The following is a 9,291-nucleotide window of genomic DNA, read 5'->3' on the forward strand; positions in this document are numbered from 1 at the left end:
AGGCACAATGAATGCAATCTGTGGGCGATATTAGGAACTGCAGAAGACTTTCGGGGGCAGCGCATGTGAAGTGGATTACCGCGGCAATATTTGGGGGTGAGGAGAACGCACGTGATCCCCCTCCAACCATTCGTTTTGAAGCTTCACTTTGAGCAGAGACTGAATCTGTGACATCCTGTTTTTAAATCAGCTTCCCCTGCGTCTATCTCCTTCTCTGCTGGGCCCAAATATAACACACTGGCTACCCGTTCATGGGCTCTTCAAAGAGCCAGACTGGATAAGTGAGTGACTCTCTTACCCCTGAGGGATGTTGCTTGGAGCAAAGCGGGTGATGCACTTGAAACGACAGGAAAAGTCTGGGGTGTGGTGGTGGAGCGGGGAATTTGGAAGGATTGTTGCTGCCAGAGTTCAGATTGTAGTTGGGGTGACCGCTGCTGATCTGATTAGCCGGCATGTAGGTTCTTTTACTGTCGAATATATGTTTTTTCTGTAATGCTCCTGCCTGACAAATAAAACGTCCTTGCTGAGAAAGAGCTGGGTGGTAACTTATACCTGTGGCAATTACACGGTGTCCATCCCTGAGGAGAAGAGAAGCAGGCCCCATCAGGGAGGCTGACTTTTGCTGGGAATAACACAGTGTAGGCAAGGAACTGCTCAGCCTGGAATACCCCGGCCAGGATGGAGAGAGACATGGGTCTCTACTAGGGAGACCATTCATCCAGATTGAAGCTGGACTGTCCTGGTTTTCTAAATCATCATCCTGCCTGGTAGCGATTTAGAACCAGACACGGTTTTGTCCAGTATTTCCAGGCGGACTTGGTGGACGCACGGAGGATGCCATTTTTTCAGGGCCCTCCATCCTGCTCCTGCCAGCGCGACCTTGATGCACTCTGAAAAATGGCATCCTCCATAAAGCAGGATGCATACAAGGTTGTGGGGGTGAGGTCATGCCAGCCCCAGCTGTACTGCAATGTCCATTATTCGGGGGATGCAGCAGTGGCCACCCTAGTCTCCACCCCAGAGAGGCGATGCCTGGGAAGCCAGAAAGCGCGCTCCCTTGCAGGAACGCGGCTGGGGAAATACAGGTGCAGTGGCCCTGAGTGGTGACCACCTGTTTCCTAGTCACCACAGAGCAAGTAACAGCCGAAATAAGGCTAAGCACAGCAACGGCTGCCTCAGGCAGAAAATTCTTGAGGCTCTGACAATTTGAATCCCTTGCACCAGTACCACAATAAGGCCCTTGGTCAAAACACTGTTTTGAATAACACCTTTCTACTGGCTCTGCTTTGCACCAGTGTAAACGACCGGTGTGGGCTGCACAACGGCAGAGAGTTAGGTCCAGTGGTTGTTTAAAAGAAAAGAAAAGAAAAGAAAAGAAGTTAATTTGTGTACATTTTTAAATCTGTTTCTTTAAATCTTTAGATTTGTGTACATTCTTTAAATCAGTTTCCCCCTCCTTTTGCCTTCATTGCACACACAGGTTTGTTGCCAGAGGGCTGCTGGGAAAGCTGGAGTGTTTGTTTGGAGAAGAAAATTCGTAAGGAATTAGGTGAAATGTTAAACAGACTGGGGAAAGGAGAAAAGAAGTCAGATTTGGGGCCTGGTTTATACAACTGTACTAAGGACACACAGACACTTTAACAAGGGGTGGGGAGCTTGTGATCCAGACACTGGACTGGGACTAAGGATATTTTGGCTTGCAAATATTGGATTTTTTGGTTTACTGGCAATTCTGAAAACCTGAGAACAAAATCATTCGGGGTCAAACAGCATGTGTTGCCCCAAATGAAATGTTTCCGTCTGGTTTTGAGCTTTTCCCTTTTTTTCTTTAAAAATAAAATTAAAGGTAATTTCAAAACCAGAGTTGAAACATTTCATTGCAAAAATGTCCAAATGAAACATTCTTGTTAAAAACTATTTCTCCTCCCCAACCAAAACAATTGGCCTAAATAGACACCAATGTGTAAAACATTTTAGCCGACCCAAAGCTGCATTTTTTGCCAAAAAATAGCTTCAGACAAAAAGTTTTACACAGCTCTATTCAGAAAACTTGTGTCCATTTCCCAATTCAGCCACGGACTCCCTGTGTGCCTGTGGACAAATCACTTGATTTCTGTGCCTCAGTTTCCAATCGCCTGCCATTCTTTGGCGGTCTTGTTTATTTAGACTGTAAGCTCTTCAGAGCAGAAGTGCAGCACCGACCAGAAGAGGCTCTAAATTGGTGCCTCCAGACACTACTTTAACACAACCCCTCCCCCCCAGAGGTGCCAATTTCAATGTGAATGTTTGGGGGTCAGGACATGGGTGGTCTTTCCTAGTGGTCACAGCAGGCTTCTGGAGCAGGGAAGTGGAAGGAGGAACAGAATCAGAGTCAGAGGTCAGATACCAGAACCAAGGGTCAAGCCTGGATCAGAGCCAGGAATCAGAGAGGAAGGTCAGAACCAGCTTACCTGGAGGGCAGGACCAGGGCTGGGTCCAATGCAGGAGCAGAAGCTAAGAGAACCACAGGCAAAAGATTTGAGCACCTTGCTACTGCTGTGGGTAAGAGCAGGTCTACTGATCCCTTGTCCAATTAGGCAGTTTAGCCAATCAGGGGCCCAGCTGTGCTCATTAGCCTGCCGGGGGTTGAACTAGCAGATAAGCAGGAGAGCCAGTGGCCCTTACCCCCACAGTGAATTCCCTTGAACGATCAGTTGGTAGCAAACTTTTAAGATTATTTTTAGCTGTGCTCTAATGCTCTTGACAAATCCACACCTGCCTCCAAGGGAACACTGAAATTTTGGAGAGCCTTAAAGTAAGTATAATTGCAGTTAGTCCAAGCATTGAAACCTATTCACAGTGGCTCAGTTAATCACAGGGAATGTAAGTAATAAAGGTAAATAAGTGTTAGCCCTGCATTCTTGATAAATATGCACGGTACGGCAGATGTGCCGGGTCTGGTTATTACATGGCAGAATGGTAGCTGCAGTTTGATTACAAAGCTGTAGTCAAAAGCGTATCATCTAAATAACATATTAATAAATCCGCGCCTCATCAGTTTTATGTGATTGAAACCGCCGGAGAAGTAAAGTGTCCAAAATTCCCCTTTCGCATGTGTCTTGTCAACATTTGAAACATACAGGGCTATGTTTTCTGCACGAGCTCCTGCCTCTGCTGAAGTCAATGGCAGGACTCCCAAAGACTTCGACGGGGCCAGGATTTCCCCCTTGATTTCTGTGATGGTTTCGGGAATAGCTCACTGCAGAGCTATGGACTCTCTGTATAACTACCCCTCAGTCTGTATTGAATCAGCCATTTGCTGACAGGGGTACATCACAGGCCACATCTATACCCGGGTTGGTGAGCTGACCACTGCCCGTGCTAACCTGGCCACAGTACAATTTTGAGCACACTAACTCAGCGGGAGTGTCCAGCAGTAGGAACGCAGCCAGATCTGTAACAATGTCTTTCACCACAGTAGCCCCTGCACACCTGGGTATTTAAGCACATGCCTAGCTTCAAAGAGGTGAGTGACAGATCATCTCAGGGACCCACCAGCTTCTCAGTCTCCTGCTTTTCCCCACTGTTGGTCTCCAATTTTTCCATAAGGTGGGTTATAAGGACTTCAGCTCTCTGGTGCTCCAGGGATCACAGCTGCCCGGTCTGGGACTCTTCTCCCTCATTCCTTCTTGCTTGTATTGGGCTGTATCAGCTATGCGATCCCTGCTCTCCCTGGCAGACGCCAGGGTTCTTACACCCTCTTGCTACTCGGTGTGAAGGGAGCAAGGGCCGTGACAATCCGTTCCATGGAGAGTTGGAAGTTCACCTCCCCAGACTGTGTGACTGCTCTCCAATAGGCTCAGATAGATACAGATATTCTCTGCAATCCCACAGAAGCAAAGTTTCTCTTTTAACATTAGCAGGTGACAGCACGAGTCTCGGATCAGGGAACATCGGGGGGTGCTGGAGCAAGAAGTTAAAGTCTCATTTAAAAGTGACTGAGGAGGCCATCTCAGCCAGCCTTCATTTAAATTTCATCTCCTGGCTTCTGCTTCAGAAATGGCTCGATTTATCGGAGGCTCCCATGCTTCAGCACGAGCCTTGCATCAGGGAATAACTGCACATCTCTTGTCCTGAATTTGAGCTGGCAGTGCCCAAGCTCATTACCAAAGTGACCTGCTGAGGTGGGAAGATGATAGACGAACATTTCACTGACCCTTTCATTCTTTTGTGTGGCCGGATATTGACCCTTATTATCCCTGTGAATAGAATAGGGTGGGGTTTATGAGAAGCCAAATGGAAGAGAAAACCACCATAAAAAATTTTAATAGGTGACATCAAAGCCTTACACAATATAAACTGTTGGCAATTAGTATGCCTGTTTGCCTGAGCATCTGAGCTCCATCTCTGCCAGTTGAGATAAAAAAAAAAATCACAGGGACCTGCATAAATTATAAGCTGTCTTTTAGATAGGCAACATTTGCAAGTGTTTCTTCGATGAGCAAGAATCTTTGATGTTATTTCATTTGACATACATTTCCCCAATTAGCTGGGTTATCTTAATTAAGTCATGACACGAAGCATCCTATTACTGGACTCATATTACTTCCTATTAGTGTTAGCCTGAGAAATATGAAAATCTGCTTTTCTAAAAAGGAAATCCATTTCTTCTTTTTTAAATAGCATTTGTAGCATTCAAGCAACTTATTCCTCATCTCATTGTCTTGTTAGAGATTAGTGGATTGTAAAAAAATTCCCGTATACCCAGTCACAGAGGCATCCTCCGATACAGAGCTAACTGGTAGCTCTACCAAGCCATTTAGCACATTGCTGTAAGAAACTGATTTTTCCCCCACCTTCTCTATCTAACATTTTTTGCTGGGCTCTCCGATTGTTGCCCAGTGATCAGACAGTATCGTTTTTCTGTGTCCAACCCTGCTCACTGAAGCATTTCTCCAAATAGAACTTGAGGTTCCTGGCCTCTGTGTTTCTCTCTCCCTGCTCAGAGATTTAGTCTTTCAAGGACACTGTAGGTGACAACTAGCTGACTTTTAAGTTAAATATTAAACTTGTATCTAAGGATGGATGAGCCAATTTGGATTAAAACCAACAAGCAAACAAACATTTTACCCAGAATTTGAAGCGAATTCACACCAAACTTTAATTTTTTTTTTAGTAAAAATTTGAGTTAACTTTTAAATATAGATATTCTTCATCTTTGTGCTCTTTCAGGTTCTAACAAGAAGGAGAAACACAAGTGTCAAAATACGATGCCATATTTAAAGGATTGTAATTACTTAGGGCTGGGACTGCAGTGTGGCAAATCTCAGCTTTCAGAGAAAGAGAAAGGGTTGTGGAGAGAAACTTCAAAATGTAAAGCCAGTGCACCCTCAAGGAACTCAAATCAGAAGGCAAATAAAGAGAACCCAGCATTTATTAGTTAAAAAACCCTTGTGATTTTAAACCAGTCTTTTGATTTTGGGGGCCTGACTCAATGTTTTTGTCAATACTAGGACTCTTGCTATGTATTTGTATAATGCCCATCACAATGGGATCCTGACATTGGATGGAGCTACTAGGTCCTAGAATCATAAAAATAATAATAACTAGAGGCTATTCTCATAACGTCTCATGTGACTCAAACCAGGAAGTACTGGAAATCTCACGAGAAAGTCTCTTTTCATGAGATTTCCAGCCCAGTGTTGCTGATTTAAGGTCTAGATGTACATACGACTTTTGGGATGCTTCTCCAAAACAAAATCAGTCTTCAGACCTTTTGAATTTTGCCTATTAACAAATTCCAACATTCTCAGAGCATGATACAATTAAAACCTTACAGTTTTGCTTATATACATTCATTGTAATGTAGCAAGCACCTTTTCCCCTATAGGTAAAGATTACGGGTGTGAGCAGGCATTCCCTGGTCTTACAAGGCCAGATCCTCAGCTTGTGTGAGCTGGCAAAGTGCCATTGAAGTAAATGAAACTACAACCGTTTACACCAATGTTACGTTCGGATGCGCCCTACAACAGCAATTCCAAAAACACAAAAGAAATCAAAGCAAGACACGCAGGGAGCGGTCAATCACAACGTGTAATAACCAGGAGCCAGTTAAGTCAGCAAGAGTCTGAACAAAACATAACCGTCCAAATGGCGGGTATGTAGCAGCCGGCCACACACACCCACTACTACACACACACACACACGCAGAGCAGTGGGAACACTGAGTTCAGGAACCAGAAAACAAACAGGACCAGGGAGGCAATATACACAACCCCCAGTCATCATAACCAGCTGAGGCTCTGGTTTAGAATAGGGAATACCACAAGTGCCATTAATGTCTTAGTGTAGGTGGTTGGCTTACCTGGTCCATCATCAGGTGCACCCGTGCCTCATTATCCCTCAGGTTGCGCAGGCTGGTAGGAGAGTTTCTGCCTCAGTTTCCCCTCCTGCTGGTTGGGTGAATGGATATACTTTAGCTTTCCAGTGGAACTGTAAAGTCCTCCCCTTTCAGGGTGACAAGAAACAACACAATCCTTTACCCAGGGTCCACCCAAGCTTTTCCCACCCCAATGTAGGGAAGCTTCCTCCCCCACTCCAGAAACCTCCGCCCTTGACACCCTAAATAAAAGAAGGTGCCCGCTCCGGGTCATGCCTTTCCTTTTATCCCAGACGTCAGTCATCACCGTTCAGTGCAAGATCACAGTCTGTTACTCCATGGAATTGACGGCCCTCCCAAGATCTCCTGTCTCTTCAAGCCTCCCTCTGTCAGGCCTTTCACAGGCTTCCTCCTCAATCATCATTTCCTGCGCTCTCCCCTATCGTCATCTATCTTCAGGTCTTCAGGCATTCCTTCCCAGAATGCTTTGCTGCAGCCTACAATTCCCAGGATCCCTCACAGAACTACATCTCCCAGAATGCTCTTATTCCAAAAGGAACTAGGACGGGAGTCATGCTTGACCCATTGTCTCTCTTAAAGGACCAGCATGCCTTTGTGACAATTAGCTAATGGTAAAAAGAGCTAAGGAAACATTTTAAAGGGGACCCACTGTGCCTTTCATTGCTCTGAAGCAGCCACTACTCCCATGGGCACACGAAGGGCAACTTTGAAAGTGTCTGCCTAGAATTAGAGCTGGGTGGGTAAATCATAATGAATAAATTACGAAAAATGTGTGTGCTCGATACCATGGTGTCGAATGCACTGTAAATTTGCTAGACAGTGTTTTTTATTAAGATCGCAGTGACATAATACTACCTTATGGTCATTTTACCTTTTCTGAATGCAAGAGTTTAGTTAAATGTTCAAATGCAAATACTAGGAAAACAGGAAATGTGACATTGTGGCAAACAGGTGGGGGTGTGTTGCATTTACATTCTTTTAGGGATGAGGTATCATAACCCAAGAAGTTGATCAAACTTCAGTCAGCCATGTGTTCAGCCACTGTTAGCTGAAAACCAAATGCCACAAAGCTAGGAATAATCTTTAGGGCTTTGAGAGGCAAACAACTACATGGTTTGCAGTTTTACTAATCAGAATGGGAGGATGGGACAGAGAGTTAATGTACCATGAAAATGGAAGGACTGTTTGGACAGGCAACCGTGGTTTTAAGTGCCCCTCACATATAGGTTTTATTGTTGTTATGACTAGGAATGCTTTGATAAGAGATAATGAGTAATTTGCTGAAACTAGGAGAATTGGTGACCCACTAGGTTACTATGGTGACCCACTATGAGCGATGTGCTTTGTTTAAGTTAGCTACAAAAGATTAGGAAATAGTAAATACCTCAAAGTAGTTCCTAGAAGCAATCCTGGGAGTCTCCTCTCTGACACCCTACTCTCCAGTGGGAAGGCAACTGGCCATCAGCGACACGACCTGCTGTTACTCACTCAAAACTATCTCAGACTTTTGTAATTGTGTCTTGGGGTGCTCTGAACCTATTGCTATAACAAAGATGTGTGTGCCTGGGACCTCATAAAAGAGTAGTTTCAGGTAAAAAAACTATGGTTTGTATCAATCATTTATCAGATGGAGGAGCTGTGTCCCCACTGATTTATTCCTGACACTGCCTGGAAAACAGTTAAGTTACCACTGTTTTGGGTTCTGAAAACCCTAGCATCCCCATGCCTCAGTGCGTGACAGCTGAGAATACCAGATTCAGGACAAATTGCTGAGAAATAGGGCAGACTCATCCTAAACTGGTAGTTATTCTATCATTAGAGATACCAAGCCAATAACAAAAGTAAACTTCTGTCTCACCACACTGGTTAACAACAAGTAGAAAATGCAGTCGCCTTAGGTATTCCAGTCCTTATTTCAGCACCCAGACACCAGACTTTATGATGAGTGGTTACTGGAAACCAGTTTCATCAAACAAATGGTTCTTCTGATCTCAAGAAGTCAGCCACATAGCCAGGTCAATAAATAACTCAGATCTTACCCAATAATCATGCTGCTGCCAACCCTTTAGTAACTAAAAATCTAAAATGTATTAATAAAAAAAAGAGGAAGAGAGTTAAAATGGTTAATAGATCATATACTTACAATAATTGTAATGTTCTTATATCAGGTTTGTAGCAGTGATGTTTGTAAAGTCTCTGGTAACTTCAAAAAGATTGGAAGATCCTTGGTTTCTAGTCAATATGCTCCTTTGAGTTGTAAATCCATTGTCCAGAGAATCAGAGCAGGAAAGAGGCAACATGGAGATGTTTCAAGGGTCTTTTATACCCTCTGCCATGCCTTGAAATTTGACTGTCCCAAACAAATCTCACAGCACAGTTTGTGGAAAATTACTGCCACAAGATTCACATGAACAAGTCACTTGTCCTTACAAGGCTTGCTGACTCACAGGGGCAGCCATTGGCCATATCTGTGCTAAGAAAACCAGCAAATGAAAAATTAAGGGGAAACTTTACCATTATTTCCTGAACAATTTCAGTGAATAGCTCTTGCTCTGTAGATGGTTTGCAAACACTGTGTTGAAAGTATTCAGTATTCACAGTTCAGCTGTGTTGTTGCATACAAACTATAGATCACATGGGGTGTTTCTGTCCCCTGATTGGATGAGTGTAAGTCTGAACATCATGTGTCTAGTGGGAAACTCACATTTATGATATCAGAATTTGCTTTCCATGAATATTCTCCTAAAATTGGCTGTTTCCAGGAATACTCCTGCCAATGCAATCATTTACTGAAAATTCAAAGAAAGAAAATACACAAGGGGTGTAAACACAGACAAAGTGGATTTATTGAAAACATTGAACAAGTGTTTACAGAAAATGTTCTGTATTATTTGCCCAGTTGTGTTCACAAA

At 43.8% G+C, this 9,291-nt stretch overlaps 1 long non-coding RNA gene across 1 annotated transcript in view; it reads right to left on the reverse strand.

Annotated features, from left to right (window-relative positions):
* The window catches only part of LOC140913940 (uncharacterized), a 115,710-nt gene extending 106,785 nt beyond the window's left edge, over positions 1 to 8,925 (reverse strand). Inside the window, exons 1-2 of the long non-coding RNA XR_012159706.1 lie at positions 8,523 to 8,925; positions 6,344 to 6,431 (exon numbers count right to left, since the gene is read on the reverse strand). This is a non-coding gene — a long non-coding RNA (uncharacterized LOC140913940). The remainder of the gene's footprint in view (positions 1 to 6,343; positions 6,432 to 8,522) is intronic.
* Between the last annotated feature and the right edge of the window lie 366 nt (positions 8,926 to 9,291).

The sequence above is a fragment of the Lepidochelys kempii genome, chromosome 6 (genome assembly GCF_965140285.1).
Source record: "Lepidochelys kempii isolate rLepKem1 chromosome 6, rLepKem1.hap1, whole genome shotgun sequence".
Taxonomy (NCBI): domain Eukaryota; kingdom Metazoa; phylum Chordata; order Testudines; family Cheloniidae; genus Lepidochelys; species Lepidochelys kempii.